This window comes from Salvelinus sp. IW2-2015, linkage group LG32 (genome assembly GCF_002910315.2).
Source record: "Salvelinus sp. IW2-2015 linkage group LG32, ASM291031v2, whole genome shotgun sequence".
NCBI lineage: Eukaryota > Metazoa > Chordata > Actinopteri > Salmoniformes > Salmonidae > Salvelinus > Salvelinus sp. IW2-2015.
The window spans coordinates 15,487,630-15,507,995 of NC_036871.1; positions in this window are offsets into that span (position 1 = coordinate 15,487,630).

Below are 20,366 nucleotides of genomic sequence, written 5' to 3' on the forward strand. Positions count from 1 at the left end.
TGGCGTCGGTCCTTACAGATTCCCGAAGCCATCACACGAAGCATTGGTGAGTACTGGTGTTCCGGTTGGTGGTGACGTCGGTTCTSGGTCGCAGCCGATGGAACCGGGGGTGCCTAGCCAGCTCGTTGGGCTTCCACGCCCTAGCTGGCTCGAGAGGTTTCCTTGACCTGGTTGGCTCGGGAAGGCGCCCATCCCACGTCGGGCCTTAGCCGGATCGTCAGATCTTGTTCGTCCAGCCAGCTCGTCAGACTGTCACGTCTCCGTTGGATCATCGGGCTTCCTCGTCACAGCAGGATCGACGGGCGTTCATGCCTCAGCCAGATCGTCAGGCTCCCATGTCTCAGCCGGCTCGCCAGGCTCCCACGCCCCTGCCGGTTAGTCTGGAGTTTACCCCCAGCCGCCTTGCCCAGCGCCCATGTCTCGGCCGGCTCGCCCAGGTGGGATGCCGGGTGGCGCCCCTAGAGGGGGGGGTACTGTCACGCCTGCTCCCGCTCTTCCTCCCTGGCGCTCGAGGGCCCCAGACTCCCCAACTTTACGCACTCAAGCCACCTTCAGTATGCACACCTGCCTTTCCCCGTCACGCGTATCAGCGCTCATTGGACTCACGTGGACTCAATTACGTGTGTAATTTCCTTCCCGACGTCTGTTTGTTTCCTAACTCTGTTCCCTGCTTCGGGATTGTTTGTCATATGTCCTTGTTAACCCGTGTGCTGACGCTGTTCCTGTCATGTTCTATGTCCGTTCCTGAATTAAATGTTTGACTCCCTGTACCTGCTTCTCCTGTCCGGCGTTGGTCCTTACAAAATGTTCAACCCTGCAAGCAATACAAGACTCTATTATTATGGTAGGAGAATATAATACTGTTTTAAATACCTCAATGGACCGTAAAGGAAATCACACTAAAAACTATCATGAATGTCATGGATATATTGTTTCGGATTCCCTGGTACTGCTGTTCACCAGCTCCGGAAGTCTACGTCACCAGCTTTCTAGGCGTCACTGAACTGGATCATCACCACGAACCCCGGACTGTCTTGTCTCATTACGCACACCTGGTTCCCATTCCCCCTGATTAGTATGTGTATATTCAGTTGAAGTCGGAAGTTTACATACACTTAGGTTAGAGTCATCAAAACTCATATTTTAACCACTCCACACATTTCTTGTTAAAAAACTATCGTTTTGGCAAGTCGGTTAGGACTACTTTGTGCATGACACAAGTAATTTTTCCAACGATTGTTTAAAGACACTTTAAAGTTGACTGTGCCTTTAAACAGCTTGGAAAATTTCAGAAAAGGATGTCATGGCTTTAGAAGCTTCTGATAGGCTAATTGACAGCATTTGAGTCAACTGGAGGTGTACCTGTGGATGTATTTCAAGGCCTAACTTCAAACTCAGTGCCTCTTTGCTTGACATCATGGGAAAATCAAAAGAAATCAGCCTCAGAAAAAAAGACCTCAGAAAAAACATTTGAGACCTCCAACAAGTCTGGTTCATCCTTGGGATCAATTTCCAAACGCCTGAAAGTACCGTGTTCATCTGTACAAACAATAGTATGCAAGTATAAACACCATGGGACCACACAGCTGTCATACCGCTCAGGAAGGAGACGCGTTCTGTCTCCTAGAGATGAATGTACTTTGGTGCGAAAAGTGCAAATCAATCCCAGAACAACAACAAAGGACCTTGTGAAGATGCTGGAGGAAACAGGTACAAACGTATCTATATCCACAGTAAAACGAGTCCTATAATGACATAACCTGAAAGGCCGCTCAGCAAGGAAGAAACCACTGCTCCAAAACCACCATAAAAAAGCCAGACTACGGTTTGCAACTGCACATGGGGACAAAGAGTGTACTTTTTGGAGAAATGTCCTCTGGTCTGATGAAACAAAAATAGAACTGTTTGGCCATAATGACCATCATTATGTTAGGAGGAAAAAGGGGATGCTTGCAAGCCGAAGAACACCATCCCAAACGTGAAACACGGAGGTGGTAGCATCATGTTGTGGGGGTGCTTTGCCGCAGGGGGGACTGGTGCACTTCACAAAATAGATGGCATCATGAATTAGGAAAATTATGTGGATATATTGAAGCAACATCTCAAGACATCAGTCAGGAAGTTAAAGCTTGGTTGCAAATGGGTCTTCCAAATGGACAATGACCCCAAGCATATTTCCAAAGTTGTGGTAAACTGGCTTAAGGACAACAAAGTCAAGGTATTAGAGTGGTCATCACAAAGCCCTGACCTCAATCCTATAGAACATTTGTGGGCAGAACTGAAAAAGCGTGTGCGAGCAAGGAGGCCTACAAACCTGACTCAGTTACACCAGCTCTGTCAGGAGGAATGGGCCCAAAATTCACCCAACTTATTGTGGGAAGCTTGTGGAAGGCTACCCGAAACGCATGACAAAACCTTCAACAATTTGAAGGCAATGCTACCAAATACTAATTGAGTTTATGTAAACTTCTGACCCACTGGGAATGTGATGAAAGATTTAAAAGCTGAAATAAATCAATCTCTCTTCTATTATTCTGACATGTCACATTCTTAAAATAAAGTGGTGATCCTAACTGACCTAAGACAGGAAATGTTTATCAGGATTAAATGTCAGGAATTGTGAAAAACTGAGTTTAAATGTATTTGGCTAAGGTGTATGTAAACTTCAGACTTCAACTGTATATATATATATATATATATATATATATAGGGAAGGTAATCAGGGAAGTGATGGAGTCCAGGTGAGTCTGACGACGCACAGGAGCATGTAACGATGATGACAGGTGTGCTCCATAACGAGCAGACTGGTGACCTGGAGGCCGGAGAGGGAGCACACTTGTGTGTGTTTTTATATATATATATATATATGTGTGTGTGTGTGTGCAGTATGTGCGTAATATATTTGCAAGAAAATATCTGGGGGATTGGAAGTGATGCAGACAATTACATTGATAGAAGCTACAATCTATCTGCAATAATATAGTTGATAAAAATAATACAACAGCAAATGCATCCAACACATTTGTAGTCACAAGCTTGATSTAGTCATTGTGTGCTATGAATGTTGGACCAAATACTTAAGTTATTACTACTTTAATACACATACAAGGTCATTTGTCCCATTTTTTTTGCTCCCCTAAAATGTGGGACTATGAACAAAAATGTAATCTGACAGTCTGCACTTTAACTTCACAGACATTGTTTGATTTCAAATTCAGACTTTTGGAGTATAGAGCAAAAAGATCAAATGCTTTCCTGTCCCAATAATTATGGAGGGCACTGTAATTCTTATCATAGGCCTAATAGTGCTGTAGAGCTCGTTTTACTCGCACACAATATAGCTGGGTCACCATGTCCTGTCCCTAGGGGTCCAACGCCCTGCAGCGCCCCGACGCAACACCCCCCCTTAGCTTCAGGATCTTAGTGAAACATTCATTATTGGTTTCTGGTGTGTAAGGCCAAGTCCAGAGTGACAACCATCAGTACGGCAGACCCCCAGAGCCAGGACTGAGCAACCCAGCAGCTAGGGATTGCCTAAATAGGTCTCCCCTGACTACCCTGGCATGTTTTCAATACAGACTTTTTGTCGTGCAGTATTCCATATAAGGCATCCAGACCTTATTAGAGTTGCACAGTAATAAATAATATCTACTGATAACTTTACATTTCTGCCATCCACAGTGACATTGTGGGAGGATAACCAACCTTCTAGGTTACACAGTTTCTCCTGATAACAATCTKCAGTATCAACATTTCCAAGCAAACCAAAACAGGGAGAAGGGAGAATCTGTAGACATGCTGAGATAAAAGAACATACTCTTTGCCAGAATTCAGTCAGCCTTCACAAGACCATAACTTATGCAAATATGTCCCTGTTTGTGTTTTACATCTCCGGCAGAGGAATGACATTTCTGAGTGCATGTAATTCAGTTTCACTGGCATAAAGTACGTTATATAGATGGTCTTAAACTGCAGTAGTTTATGAGATTATATGAACATGACTGGGCATTCAACCATACAGTATCTGTATCGATTTATCATCAATAGCTTCTACCAGGTCTTCCTCACATTTTTGTGTCACGCCCTGGCCATAGAGAGGCTTTTATTCTCTATTTTGGTTAGGCCATGGTGTGACTAGGGTGGGCATTCTAGTTTCTTTATTTCTATGTTTTCTATTTCTTTGTGTTTGGCCGGGTGTGGTTCTCAATCAGAGGCAGCTGTCTATCGTTYTCTCTGATTGAGAATCATACTTAGGTAGCCTTTTTTCCCACCTGTGTTTGTGGGTAGTTGTTTTCTGTATAGTTTTAGTTACCTTACAGAACTTTTCGGTTTTCTCTTTGTTATTTTAGTTTACATGTTCAGATTTAAATAAATATCATGAACACGTACCACGCTACGCTTTGGTCCACTCCTTCTTCATCAGACGAGCATTACATTTTGTTTACATGTTCATCGGGAAAAGCCTTTACCAACCCTTGATACAGTTTGGAAATTAAATTTAGAGGTTTGTCAGACTGCCATAAAATAGTTTCAATCTTTAAAGAATCTGACTTGTACAGTGTTTGCTGCACAGAGYGAATAAAGTGTTGTATCTGTAAAAATTCACCTCAGCTCCGTCACAGAGTGGTCTTTCCTGGCTGCCTGAGCCTGCTGAGACTCCTGTCACRATCTGATGCTCCTAAGATGAGGCATGACAAAGAATTACCTTCCTGTACATTTATACATTATATTATCCAAGAATAGAATCAATGATTCAATAATTGAAATGACCATTATTCCCAGGTCCCAGACTGTATGTAGRTTTAAGCTTAAACTGCTGTCTTGTAACTACTGTAGGTCTACCCATCAACTCAAGATGAAACTTTGTATCATTCACTCATATTGTTAACATGCTGCAAAATTCACCTGACCCTGCTGGGACACCTGTCACCATCTGATCCTGCTGAGCTATGATGAGCATAGTGTTGTGTACTGACTGTGCACAATGACAGTGATGCCTGTAGAGCTGTTTATTGCTGTGTTTGTGTGAAAAGTAGGGAATTAGCTAGGGAAACTGACAGATCAATAACGTAACATTGCTATGCTGACTAATAAAATCTCACATTGCACTGAAAAAAATTCAGAATATAGGTCTTCAATTGTTTGGCCGCTGGTTTCATCGTTTGATTAAGGTCTAGTGTGATTGAGGCAAAAATAATAGCTAACATAGGCAAATTTTGGCCAGCTCTCTCTCTCTCTAACAGTACATCAACTGGCGAAAGCTAGCCAAGTTAACTTACTTCTGTTGAAATGGGACGAAACAAAGGCTCTGAAACATTTCCATACAAACAGCTGTTAAATAGTAATAATAGCAACCTCARATCGCTATCTGACAGATAGCTAGAGGCTAGAGCTGAACTGGCTGTAGTAGCTACTAGTTAGCTAATTAACTTACCTCAGTCTAGATGGGATGAAACATTAGCTAGCGTAACATGTCAGTTACAATAGCTAATAGCTCAGCACTGGGAATAAACACTAGTTTTGTTTTTTCTCTTATGTTAAACAACAGTTACCTTGCCAGCTACATCAGCCKACTAAAGAGCAGCCAGTTTCTGCTCTTGCTTTTACAGAAGGAGCGCAACACACTTCAACTCTCCCATGCTCGTCCAGCCAGCCTTTCAGAAGCTTTGCCTTTCACACAAAGCACACCATTGCAATGATAAAACTGGGGGGAGGACATCACCCCCCATCCCTATTGAAAGTTGCACCCCTGCAGTACAGTATGGGAGCACAGAGATAACTATGTCTGGCTACTGCCTGAGTAGAGATGAGATGATGACTTTACTTTATTATTTTTCATTCCTCATTAATCAAATAAAAYCTAAGTAATGTACACAACTGAAATATTTTATTATTTCATCGTAATTACTTATTTTTCTACTGACGTCTACCCAATGTGGACCTGACAGAGACAATCTAATATTTTCAATGTTTTACCACGACTAATCAAATCAAATCAAATGTTATTGGTTACATACACGTGATTATCAGATGTTATTGCGGGTGTAGCGAAATACTTGTGCGTCTAGCTCTGACAGTGCAGTAATATCTTACAAGTAATATCTAACAATTTACACAACATATACCCAATACACACAAATCTAAGTAGGAGTTCATTAAGACTATATTCATATGGACGAGCAATGTCAGAGCGGAACGGACTAAGATACAGTAGAATAGGATAGAAAAAACTGTATATACATATGAGCTGAGTAATGTCAGATATGTAAACATTATTAAAGTGACTAGTGTTCCATTCCTTAAAGTGGCCAGTGATTCCTAGTCTATGCCTATAGGCAGCAGCCTCTAATGTGCTAGTGATGGCTGTTTAACAGTCTGATGGCCTTGAGATAGAAGCTGTTTTTCAGTCTCTAGGTCCCAGCTTTGATGCACCTGTACTGACCTCGCCATCTAGATGATAGCGTGGTGAACAGGCAGTGGCTCGGGTGGTTGATGTCCTTGATGATCTTTTTGGCTTTCCTGTGACATCGGGTGCTGTATGTGTCCTAGAGGGCCAGTAGTTTGCCCCCGGTAAAGCGTTGGGAAGACCGCACCACCCTCTGGAGAGCCTTGCGGTTGCGGGTGGTGCAGTGTCCGTACCAGGCGGTGATACAGCCCGACAGGATGCTTTCAATTGTGCATCTCCCAAAATTTGTGAGGGTTTTAGGTGACAAGCAAATTTCTTTAGCCTCCTGAGGTTAAAGAGACTCTGTTGTGCCTTCTTCACCACGCGTCCATATCAGTTTGTCAGTGATGTGTCCACCTTCTCCACTGCGGTCCCGTCGATGTAGATAGGGGGGTGCACCCTCTGCTGTTTCCTGAAGTCCACGATCATCACTTTTGTCATGGGTGAACAGGGGGTACAGGAGGGGGCTGAGAACGCACCCTTGTGGGGCCCCAGTGTTGAGGATCAGCCGAGTGGAGGTGATGTTTCCTACCTTCACCACCTGGGGGCGGCCCGTTAGGAAGTCCGGGACCCAGTTGCACAGGGTGGGGTTCAGATCCAGGGCCTCGAGTTTAATGATGAGCTTGGAGGGTACAATGGTGTTGAATGCTGAGCTATAGTCAATAAACAGCATTCTTACATAGGTAGAGAGAGACTCAAATAATACAGCAAAGAGCTGCTGTTTTATGAGTAAATTCATGTTTAAGATGGTATTCAACACTGTCAACACTTTGTTCAACAGTTTTAGAAGCCATAAAATGTGTGTGTTTTGATAAACTTGCATCGTTATTATTTGCGACTTGTGTTTTTTGCGGCTTTTTTCATATCGAGGAATATTTCACTTTCTCTGGTCATAGGAGTAACAACATAAATTTGCACTTGAGGCAGAAGTAATGCAGTGCGACTTAAGTTTCGCCATCAGCTAGAAGACTGTCCCCTTTTCTCAGTGGAGGGAGGGAGAGACAGGAGGGACAATGAGTCGGGTGAGGCAGGCTCACCGCTGCTCCCTCCCTCCCCTCAGACTGACCATCATATACAGACCATCAGTCCAGTAAAAAAAATTGGCAAATAATTATGCTCACTCAGCTGTGCCTCACAAGTAATACAWCAAATGATCAATAACCAGTGTGATCATATACCACATTTTGAAAAATACCATTTCAAAATGGTCTGAGAAGAACAACAATTGGCAGGGCAATTCAAGCGTAGCCAATACGCAGTGATAATGTACTGGGCCTATAGCCTACTGCACAAACCTCATTGCTACAGAACTGTATTTAATTGGTTAATGTTGCATAGGCGTATGTTTTTTTAATGTCACGTTTAAGAAAAAATCGGAGCGGTAGATCTCGGTTTGCATTTTGACTCAGAAAGAGATCTTGACTCAGAAAAGGTTAGTAACCATTGTTCTAACAGAAACCGACCTCAAAAAGCACAAATCTCTCAGCACTAAAACAGAGACAGTTTTGACAATGTCTTAGCATTGCCAGAACATATTTAGAAACTTGAGTGTTCTCTATGACACCACGGTATTCTAAAACTACAAAACCGGTTCAAAATGTCTCAATTTTGAATTTTTGGAACGGTTCCATCCCAAAACTGACAGGTGTCGTAGTTGTTAGTGTTCTCAGCTGCCAGACAGTGATGTCTGGGGGGGTAAAACTGTTGGAGCATCATCTTTGATCAGTTGTAGTTGCTGAGACTACCTCCTACTGTGAGCGTGAGAATAGAGACAGCGATCCCACGTCACCAGATTTGTCAACTTTGTGAGTTCTGCTACATGGGTGGAGCTGAGGAGAAGAATCTGGCAACAACTTTAATGTGACAATTGATGCTCAAAAAAGGGACTTATACAACAAAATATCAAATTCTTATCTATCATATGAGTTGAAAAACAGAAGCTTAAAGAGTGACTGCCCCTAAAAAGCAACTTCTTGTTTTGAAAACTGCCCATGTGGCAATTTACTACAAAGTGTAAATAGGATAATTTTGATCAGTCATTTGCGATCTGAAAAAAAATGGTATGTCATGAAGGGTAGCGAAAACGTTTTTCAACGGAAAATAATGCAGGGGTTTCTTTTTGGACAAGGTGACATAGTACCGCCACTAATTTCATCACATTTCCCTCTGTTTTGTCTGGTGAATACAACCCTGTCCCTGGGATTTCACAAGGTAACCCCCACACTCACAGTGGTCTCCTAGCTACAGCCTACATAGCCTCATCAACCACGCCTCTCAACAACTAAGTTTGGTTCCACCAGCACCTCGTTGTTTGACTCTGCACTTGGTTTCTTTCTTCGCTCACGCTCCTCTCTGGTCTGTAGAATCTGACTTTGTGCCTGTGTTATCTAGTGGAAACCCTCCTGTATTCTATTCTACTGTATTTTAGTCAATGCCACTCCGACATTGCTCGTCCTGATATTTATATATTTCTTCATTCCATTCAAGCTCTGTGGTTGGTTTAGTTGTCACCTAAATGTGTTATCACTGCACATTCAATCATTTAAAAGTATACTAAAGTTCAAATGAGAATACAATGTCAAATATTTTGTTTATTTATACAACTTAATGTTTTATCACTGTGCTTTATCAAATAGTACAACCAAATGGCCTCGATTGCAGTTAGTTAAAATAGCCTTTTGAATGACTTAAATATCAGCCATAATATTTTTTCAAACTACTAGGAAGTCTGAAAAGACAGAATGAGTGGGTGGGGAACTAGTAGGCTGAAAAGGCGGGGAGCTCACCTTGACTGGCAGGACTTTGAAAACGCCTTTGTCAAGCAACATGGAAGCAGTGATGCAGTGAGATTATCTCAAGTTAATTTGATGATACATAAAGCAACTCAAACAACATTGAAATAGCATGCAACATCCAATCCTGTCATACACCACAGCATGGTATTGCTGGTGTTTGTATTAACACCAATATAGACTAAATGTTGTCTGTATAATTTAGCTAGCTAGCCCTGAATGTAATTGTCAGCACTGTTTATCAAGCTAGTCAGTTCATCTTGGACAATTTCAGTTGCAACTTTACAGGGTGAGGTCCGGGTATACTTCATTAAATAATACAGTGCATTTGGAAAGTATTCAGACCCCTTCCCTTTTTCCACATTTTGTTACGTTACAGCCTTATTCTAAAATTGATAAAATATTTTTTMGCCCTCATAAATCTACACACAATACCCTGTAAAGACAAAGCAAAAACAGGTTTACCACTTCTTGCAAATGTATTAAAAATAAAAAACAGAAATACTGTATTAACACAAGTATTCAGACCCTTTGCCATGAGACTCAAAATTGAGCTCGGTTGCATCCTGTTTCCATTGATCATACTTGATATGTTTCTACAACTTGCTGGGAGTCCACCTGTGTTAAATTCAATTAATTGGACATGATTTGGAAAGGCACACACCTGTCTATATAAGGTCCCACAGTTGACAGTGCATGTCAGAGCAAAAACCAAGCCATGAGGTCGAAGGAATTGCCCGTAGAGCTCTGAGACAGGATTGTGTCGAGGGACAGATCTGGGGAAGGGTACACATTTTTTGCTGCATTGAAGGTCCCCAAGAACACAGTCATTCTTAAATGGAAGAAATTTGGAACCACCAAGACTCTTCCTAGAGATGGCTGCCCGGCCAAACTGAGCAATCGGGGGAGAAGCTCGAGAGTTCCTCTGTGGAGATGGGAAAACCTTCCAGTAGGACAACCATCCCTGCAGCACTCAATCAGGCCTTAATGGTAGAGTGGCCAGATGGAAGTCACTCCACTTGGAGTTTGCCAAAAGGCACCTAAAGTACTCAGACCATGAAAAACAAAATTCTCTGATCTGATGAAACCAAGATTGAACTCTTCAGCCTGAKTACCAAGCATCACATCTGGATGAAACCTGGCATCATCCCTACGGTGAAGCATGGTGGTGGCAGTATCACGATGTGGGGATMTTTTTCAGTGGCAGGGACTGGGAGACTAGTCAGGATCGAGGGAAAGATGAATGGAGCAAAGTACAGAGAGATCCTTGATGAAAACCTGCTCCAGAGCACTCAGGACCTCAGACTGGTGGGCGAAGGTTCACCTTCCAACTGGACAACAACTCTAAGCACACAGCCAACACAACGCAGAAGTGGCTTCGGGACAAGTCTCTGAATGTCCTTGAGTGGCCCAGCCAGAGCCAAGACTTGGAACCCAATCGAACATCTCTGGAGAGACCTGAAAATAGCTGTGCAGCGACACTCCCCATCCAACCTGACAAAGGTTGAGAGGAATTGGAGAAACTCCCCAAATACAGGTGTGACAAGCTTATATCATCATATCAAAGAAGACTCTAGGCTTTAATCACTGCCAAAGATCCTTCAACAACGTGGCCTGCTTTTTGGAAAGTCTGAGCCTTGGGTGAAAGAGGGGTAGAGTGACCTGAAGAACATTGAGCGTTCAGCTAAATGGCAAAATAAAAGCAGGGCGCATATAAATGCCCACAGCAGATCAGATCTTCTGGGAAAAAGCTGCATTGATCATGACGAGTTTTAATTAACCTGTTTCCATACATGTTTKATTTTAAAACATTTGTCTTACAAAGGACTTGTTCTCAACTGGCCTACCTGGTTTAATAAAGGTGAAATAAAAATAAATAAAAAGGAGTTGTTTAATCTAACTGCTTAACTATTTATCTGTATATGGAATTGTATTTGGGTTTTGTTTATTCATTTTTTTCTCATCTTTACAGGAAAATGCCAAGGGCACTATCTGATATGTGGAGACATTTCACTGCAGCTAATTTAGAAGGAAAATGGTGTACATTTGCAAATACTGTGCCAAATCATATGTGAAGAATGCAAGAAAGATGCAGAATCATTTGACCAAGTGCATAAAGTTCCCTCAGCGRTAACAACAATCAACCTCTGACAAAAGTCCCTCTACGTCTACTAAAATGATGAATCAGACACCTTATGGATAGCAACAGCTCATGGTCCTCCTGGAATCAGAAGTTTTTTTTGACTCAATGGAAGAACATAGTCAGAGAAACGCTGATGAATGTCTTGCTCGAGCTGTGTATGCAACTGGTTCACCTCTGATGCACACAGGCAATGTGTATTGGAAGAGATTTCTGAATGTTCTTCGCCCAGCATACACCCCTCCAACCAGACATYCTTTATCTACTCATTTYCTGGATGCAGAGTTCAACAGAGTTCAAGTGAAGGTCAAGCAAATCATAGAGAAAGCAGACTGTATTGCAATCATCTCTGATGGGTGGTCGAATGTTCGTGGACAAGGAATAATTAACTACATCATCTCCACCCCTCAACCAGTATTTTACAAGAGCACAGACACAAAGGACAACAAACACACCAGTCTGTCTCTACATTGCAGATGAGCTGAAGGCAGTCATCAATGACCTTGGACCACAGAAGGTATTTGCACTGGTGACAMAAAACGCTTCGAACATGAAGGCCGCTTGGTCTAAAGTGGAGGAGTCCTACCCTCACATCACACCCATTGGCTGTGCTGCTCATGCATTGAATCTGCTCCCCAAGGACATCATGGAACTGAAAACAATGGATACACTCTACAAGAGAGRCAAGGAAATGGTTAGGTATGTGAAGGGTCATGAAGTTATAGCAGCAAACTACCTCACCAAGCAAAGTGAGAAAAATAAGAGCACCACATTGAAGCTGTCCAACAACACCCGTTGGGGTGGTGTTGTCATCATGCTTGACAGTCTCCTGGAGGGGAAGGAGTCTCTCCAAGAAATGGCCATATCACAGTCTGCCAACATGGACAGCCCCATCAAGAGGATCCTCCTGGATGATCTATTTTGGGAGATCGTGGTAAGCAGCCCGAAACTCCTGAAACCTATAGCAGTAGCCATTGCACAGATTGATGGAGACAATGCCATCCTGTCTGGTGTTCAGACTCTGCTTACAGATGTAAGAGAAGAAATCCYTACTYCCCTGCCCACTTCACRYTTGCMCCYAGCAGAGGAAACTGCAGTTCTGAAATACATCAAAAAGTGTGAAGACTTCTGCCTGAAGCCCATACACGCCACAGCGTACATGTTGGACCCCAAGTATGCTGGCAAGAGCATCCTGTCTGGTGCAGAGATCAACAAGGCCTATGGTGTCATCACTACCATGTCTCACCACCTTGGCCTGGATGAGGGCAAGGTTCTTGGCAGTCTGGTGATGTACACATCCATGCAASGGCTTTGGGATGGAGATGCAATATGGCAGTTGTGCCAACATATCTCATCAGCCACCTGGTGGAAGGGACTTTGTGGCTCTGAGGCTCTTTCCCTCTTGCCTCCATCATCCTCCAAATCCCACCAACATCAGCCGCCTCAGAGCGCAACTGGTCCTTGGGAACACACACACCAAAGCACGCAACAGGCTGACCAATACAAGGGTTGAAAAATTGGTGGCCATCCGAGCAAATTTGAGGCTTTTTGAGCCTGACAACGAGCCATCCTCAACAAGGTTGGAAAGTGACAGTGAAAATGAGGCCTCAGAGTCTGATGTTCAAGAGGTGGACATTGAGGAGGTCCAGGGAGAAGACATGGAAGCCTGAGAGGAAGACAACCAAAGCTTTAGTTTTACAAATGTATGTTAAACGTTTTTTTGTAAAAGGTTTATGTTTCTGTCTCCATATGATATGGTAAATATATCCAATGCAAAAAACATCAACATTTAAATGGTATTAATATTAATTTGCATATATTCCCATACATTCCTGTTAATTTCCATATATTCCCTTTCATTTCCACGGAAAGTTTCCACCTCTGAATATTCCCCAAAATGTGCAACCCTAATGATAACACATAATCACTCCGGACAGACACAAGCAAAAACTCATTACATACATGTTACAGCAGCCTAGGCTACACCTAAAGATTAGAGATCTGACATGCTATATGGGATGAAAACGACAAAAAAATCAGTCTGATCAACTGTAGGCTACTAATAATAGCAGCTGCATACAGGCTATGCACCCTGTTCATCTGGTCAGGGTAACTAATTGGTAATMTTATGTATTTATGTATATTTGTATGTCAGGAGAAAATGTGAATGTGAACAAATTTGGTTAATATTCAAAAATGGCCTGGCTAGGCTGCCTATATGTTTTCAATCCAAAATTATTAACTGGAATTAATCGATCAACATAATAGTGATGACATTTGTGAGTACATTTTTTATAAGGCCTACAGTTGCATGATGCAAGCTCAGCCCTGTGAGTTCTATTGTCTATCAGTTGTTGTRTCTGTGTATGGGTAGAGGAAATCCCCCTCCTAATTTAGTCTAAATATAATTCATATGAACAAGTATAAGGTTGCCCTTATAAAACCTTTTTAAAACGGATTAATCACTGTCKTACCTTATAGGGTCCAGAGTTTTCCTGGTTAGGTTAACAGATAAGGAAGAACTCCGGGCACCAGGGGGTAAGAATTGCTCTGGTACATATGGTACCACGAGTCTGCTTGCAGTTGTCAGTTATGGTCAGGTATGTGAATGATCAGGGCTTTATTCAGGAAGGTTTCTTYGGCTACTTTGATGTCAAGTGGGCGAGATGCGCAGTCTGTGTTTAACTTCACGGAGAAACTTGTTCAAACCTACGATGGCACAGCTGTAATGGAATGTATCTGCTATTTGTATTTCCAGCTAAGTCCCCTCCTGTTCCCTGATTAAGAGGGGATGATTACTACCAGTGTCAACTCTCTCCTGACATGAACTGAAGCCACGTCTCATGTGCCCTCGCATCCGCTGGCATTTTGAATGTTTCTTCTCCAAGCACTGTGAGTACCCCTATCCATTTTCTTTCATTAGTGTATGTAGAGTCAATCACACATGCCAACAATCACATTATTACATAACGATTTTACTCCTTGCTTTGACTAACTCATTCTTATATCTTTTGTCTAACTGTGTAGTGTGTTGTATTATTGTTTTTTGTCTTCCCAGTCAAGTCCTGCACTGCACGTCTAAACTCACGCCTCATACCCTCATTCAATCACTGCTGTGAACCCTTCCCAAAACTATAAATGTCTTTAGTAAATTCTTTAAGTTAAATATAATTACTCTTGGACGATTTTTGAAACACACTTTGACGTCTCCGTGCGTTCCGGGCCTATACTCCTCCTCAATTTTTCAAGTCACCAGCCTCCACTCAATTACAGCCTGAATAACCTACTGTTTTTCGGCAAACTCCAAGGTCCTCTGATCATACTAGTCCCATGAGAATCGACATCCCTGTGTTTTGACAAGTCTTGCTTGTGGTTTGAGCAAGAAAACAATAACTGATTCAATATATTAATGCTTAAAACTAATTGCTGGGTATAGCCTATATATGAAGGGCCTACATGTAACAACTTTCACAGTGAGTACATTTGTTTATACGTTTTGTTCCCCAAATGAATAAAACAAATTGCACCTATTTTATGCAACCCTTGCTGTTAATAGATCGCAAAACTGTATTCAGCAAAACTTTTCTCATGCAAGTATTTTCTCATCCATACACTTTAGAACCTAAAAGGACTCTTCGGCTGTCCCCATTTGAGAACCCTTTGAAGAACGCTTTTTGTTTCCATGTAGAACCCTTTTGGTTCCAGGTAGAACCCTTTTGGGTTCCATGTCAAACCCTTTCCCCAGAGGGATCTACATGGAACCCCAAATGGTTCTCCCTGGAACCAAAAAGGGTCCTCCAGCTGAAGAACCCTATTGGAACCATTTTTTCCGAGAGTGTCGCCTAGAAACGCATATCAAGTGCAAGGGCACTGTTTATCTCACATCTGAAGGCTGGGCGGGGGGGGTGGGTTGCTAAAATATCTTAATGATTATGATCACACTTCCTCCAATTCAAATATTATGGCAACACTATGCCAAAGAAGGTTTGGTTTGGTTTTAGAACTTGGGAGCCAAGCTCGAGTTATCAGTGTAGCCTGTTATCGCCTGCACATGTTGAAATATTTTCACGCCTAGAATAAAAACCTCCAAGCTTTTGTCATAACTGTCAACAGGGGGCAATTTGGAAAAAACGAATTCCAACCAAATCATCCTCTGGAATAACGGACATTCTGGGGTAATAATTACATAACCAACGTACTCTYGTAATACTAGTCCATTGTGGGTGGCAGGTAGCCTAGTGGTTAGAGCGTTGGACTAYTAACCGAAAGGTTGCAAGATTGAATCCCTGAGCTGACAAGGTAAAAATCTGTCGTTCTGCCCCTGAACAAGGCACTTAACCCACTGTTCCTAGGCCATCATTGAAAATAAGAATTGGTTCTTTACTGACTTGCCTAGTTAAATTAAGATAAAAAATAAGTGTGAATAGAGCTATATAGACAAACATTGTATGAAATCATTTGAAACAACATCAGATCTTCAATGTAATATCCACTATAAGAAAAACACTATAGGCTGAGAAGCACCTCCAACTGTTGAGTTGATCTATTTGAAGCTATAACTTCAGTCTCCCATCCAGGGTTTTAACCAAGCCCAGCCCTCTTTAGCTTTGATATTTGACACTGACTATTACAAATGTGCTCTRGTGAGAATGATTGTTGAGAACTCTCCACTTAATAGACTCACTGTTGCTATCGAAGTCATTCCAAAGAGAAGGTTCAACACAGGAAATGAAATGTAAGCATACTATACTATATCAATCATATACAGTGCAAATGGAAAGTATTCAGACCCCTTCAAATCAATCAAATGTATTTGTAAYGCCCTTTTTACATCAGCCGATGTCACTAAGTGCTATAACCCCAAACAGCAAGCAATGCAGATGTAGTGTCACGTCTGCTCCTGCTCCTCCCCTCCGGCGTATGACATCGCCAGAGTAGTATCKACCGGTTCTGGGATTCATCATTACGCACACCTGGCACTCATCATCATGCGCCCCTGTGAATCATTATGATTCACACCTGGAGTCCATTACCTTCATCATTTCCTCCCCTTTATATGTCACTTTCCCATGTTCACTCACCAGTTGGTATTGTTCTTATGTATCGGCGTACTGCCTTATGTTAGTGTCGTGTTCTTGGTTTTGTTGTTTCATTAAAACGTTGCACCTGCTTCCGACTCACTACCACATCATTKCATGTAGAAGCACTGGGGCTAGGAAAAACTCCCTAGAAAGGCTGGAACCTAGAGAGGAACCAGGGTATGTTTCCCACGTTACAGCCTTACTCTAAATGTTATTAAATTATTTATTTCTCTCCTCAATCTACACACAATAGCCAATAAAGGTCCTCAAAACACAGTGGCCTACATCATTCTTAAATAAAATAAGTTTAGAACCACCAAGTCTCTTCCTAGAGCTGGCCGCCCATCCAAACTGAGCAATTGGGGGAGAAGGGCCTTGGTCAGGGAGGTGACCAACAACCCGATGGTCATTCTAACAGAGCTACAGAGTTCCTCTGTGGAGATGGGAGAACCTTCCAGAAGGACAACCATCTCTGCAGAACTCCACCAATCAGGCCTTTATGGTAGTGGCCAGACGGAAGCCACTCCTCAGTAAAAGGCACAAGACAGCCCTCTGGTGTGATGAAACCAAAATGTAACTATTTGGCCTGAATGCCAAGTGTCATGTCTGAAGGAAACCTGGCACCATCCCTACGGTGAAGCATGGTGGTGGCAGCATGATGCTGTGGGGATGTTTCTCAGCGGCAGGTACGGGACTGGGAGACTAGTCAGGATCGAGGGAAAGATGAATGGAGCAACGTACCGAGAGATCCTTGATAAAACCTGCTCCAGAGCACTCAGGACCTCAGACTGGGTGAAGGTTCACCTTCCAACATTACAACGGTCCTAAGCACACAGCCAAGACATTGCAGGAGTGGCTTCAGGACAAGTTTCTGAATGTKCTTGAGTGGCCCAGGCAGTCTGATTGATTATCTCTGGAGAGACCTGAAAATAGCTGTGCAGCGACGCTCCCCATCCAACCTGACAAAGCTTGAGAGGAWTTGGAGAAATTCCCCAAATACAGGTGCCAAGCTAGTKGCYTCATACCCAAGAAGACTCAAGGGTGTAATCGCTGCAAAAGGTGCTTCAATAAAGTACTAAGTAAAGCGTCTGAATACTTACGTAAATGTGATATTCCTGTTGTTTTTTTAAAAATAAATTAGCAAAAATGTATAAAACCTGTTTTTGCTTTGTCATTATGGGGTATTGTGTGTGGACTGTTGAGGGGAAAAAAATATTAATCTGTTAGAATAAGGCTGTATAGTAACAATGTGGAAAAAGTCAAGGGGTCTGAATCCTTTCAAACGTTTGTTGATTTGGTACTCCAACTCAGTCAAAAATAAAAGTTCAAGAATAGGATTTAAACAAATCAAACTGCATTTTTACAATTATATATATACACTACCAGTCAAAAGTTTAGAACACCTACTCATTCAAGGGTTTTGCTTTATTTTTACTATTTTCTACAATGTAGAATAACAGTGAAGACATCAAGTCTATGAAATAACACATGGAATCATGTAGTAAACAAAAAAAGTGTTAAACAAATCATAATATATTTTATATTTGAGATTCTTCAAGTAGCCTTAATGAAACTGTAATGAAAGCTTTGCACACTCTTGGCATTCTCTCAACCAGCTTCACCTGGAATGGTTTTCCAACAGTCTTGAGGGAGTTCCCACATATGATGAGCACTTGTTAGCTGCTTTCTCTTCACTCTGCGGTCCTACTCATCCCAAATCATCTCAATTTGGTTGAGGTCGAGGGATTGTGGAGGTCAGGTCATCTGATGCAGCACTACTTCACTCTCCTTCTTGGTCAAATAGCCCTTACACAGCCTGGGGGTGTGTTGGATCATTGTCCTGTTGAAAAACAAATTATATTCCCACTAAGCCCAAACCAGATGGGATGGCGTATCGCTGCAGAATGCTGTGGTAGCCATGCTGGTTAAGTGTGCCTTCAATTCTAAATAAATCACAGACAGTGTCACCAGCAAAGCACTCCCACACCATCACACCTCCTCCTCCATGCTTTACGGTGGGAAATACACATGCAGAGATCATCRATTCACCCACACTGCTTCTCACAAAGACATGGCAGTCAGAACCAAAAATCTCCAATTTGGACTCCAGACAAATTTCCACCGGTCTAATGTCCATTGCTCGTGTTTCTTGGCCCAAGCAAATATCTTCTTCGTATTGGTGTCCTTTAGTAGTGGTTTCTTTGCAGCAATTCGACCATGAAGGCCTGATTCACGCAGTCTCCTCTGAACAGTTGATGTTGAGATGTGTATGTTTCCTGAACTCTGTGAAGCATTTATTTGGYCTGCAATTTCTGAGGTTGGTAACTCTAATGAACTTATTCTCTGCAGCAGAGGTAACTCTGGGTCTTCCATTCCTGTGGCGGTCCTCATGAGAGCCAGTTTCATCATAGGGCTTGATGGTTTTTGCAACTGCATTTGAAGAAACGTTCAAAGTTCTTGACATTTTCCGTATTGACTGACCTTCATGTCTTAAAGTAATGATGGTGTCACGCCCTGACCTTTAGAGAGCCTTTTTATTTCTCTATGTGGTTAGGTCAGGGTGTGATTTGGGTGGGCATTCTATGTTCTATATTTCTTTGTTTTTGGCCGAGTGTGGTTCCCAATCAGAGGCAGCTGTCTATCGTTGTCTCTGATTGGGAATCATATTTAGGCAGCCTGTTTTGCCACCTTAGTTTTTGGGATGTTGTTTTTGTACAGCTCTGTGTAGCCTGCCGAACGTTACGTTCGTTTTCCATTTGTTGTTTTTGGGTGTTCATTTTTAATAAAGATAAAATGTACGCCTACCACGCTGCACCTTGGTCCGATCATTTCGACGAGCGCAACAGATGGACTGTCCTTTCAGTTTGCTTATTTGAGCTGTTCTTGCCAAAATATGGGCTTGGTCTTTTACCAAATATGGTTATCTTCTGTATCTACCTTCACAACACAACTGATTGGCTCAAACTCATTAAGAAGGAACTAAATTCCAAAAATGTACTTGTGACAAGGCACACCTGTTAATTGAAATGCATTCCAGGTGACTACCTCATGAAGCTGGCTGAGAGAATGTCAAGAGTGTGAAAAGTTTTTATCGAGGCAAGGGGTGGCTATTTCAAGAATCCCAAATATAAAATATATTTTGATTTGTTTAACACTTTTTTGGTTCCTACATGAGTCCAAAGGTGTTATTTCATAGTTGTGATATTTTCACTAATATTCTACAATGTAGAAAATAGTAAAATAAAGAAAAACCTTTGAATGAGTGTGTTCTAAAACTTGAGACCGCTAGTGTATATTTCCATTCCTTTCCATTTTACAGATGCACACAAACAATGACAATATCTCATCTGACCAGATCCACATGCTCACACCCCCAAACTGTATTTAAAGTGCATTTAAAGCTGCAATATGTAACTTTTTCGGCGACAGAACCAAATTCACCTAGAAATGGGAGTCATAGATCTGTTCTATGTGCATAAATTCTATGCTTTCTGTTCTTCAGTTTTGTTTTTGCCTCTTACTTTAGGTTTTGTACACCACCTTCAACCACATGAAAATAAAAAAAAATTGATATGATATCACAGTGGTTTAGATGATACAATGATTCTTTCCACTATACTTGCTTGTTTTGTCACAAACTGAAATTAGGGGAACGATTCGAAATTTTGAAACCAGGAAATGGCGAGTGATTTCTCCACATTGCACCTTTAAAGTTTGATTTGATGTAGTCCTATTGTTTTACTTCGATTTTTGGTTGAAATGGAGACATAAATACATATCAATTATTATTTTGTAGATTAATTGGAATTAAAGCCAGACTCAGTTGCACAGATACAGTTGAAGTCTGAAGTTTACATACATCTGTCGGCTGCGTGGTCCCATGGTGTTTATACTTGCGTACTATTGTT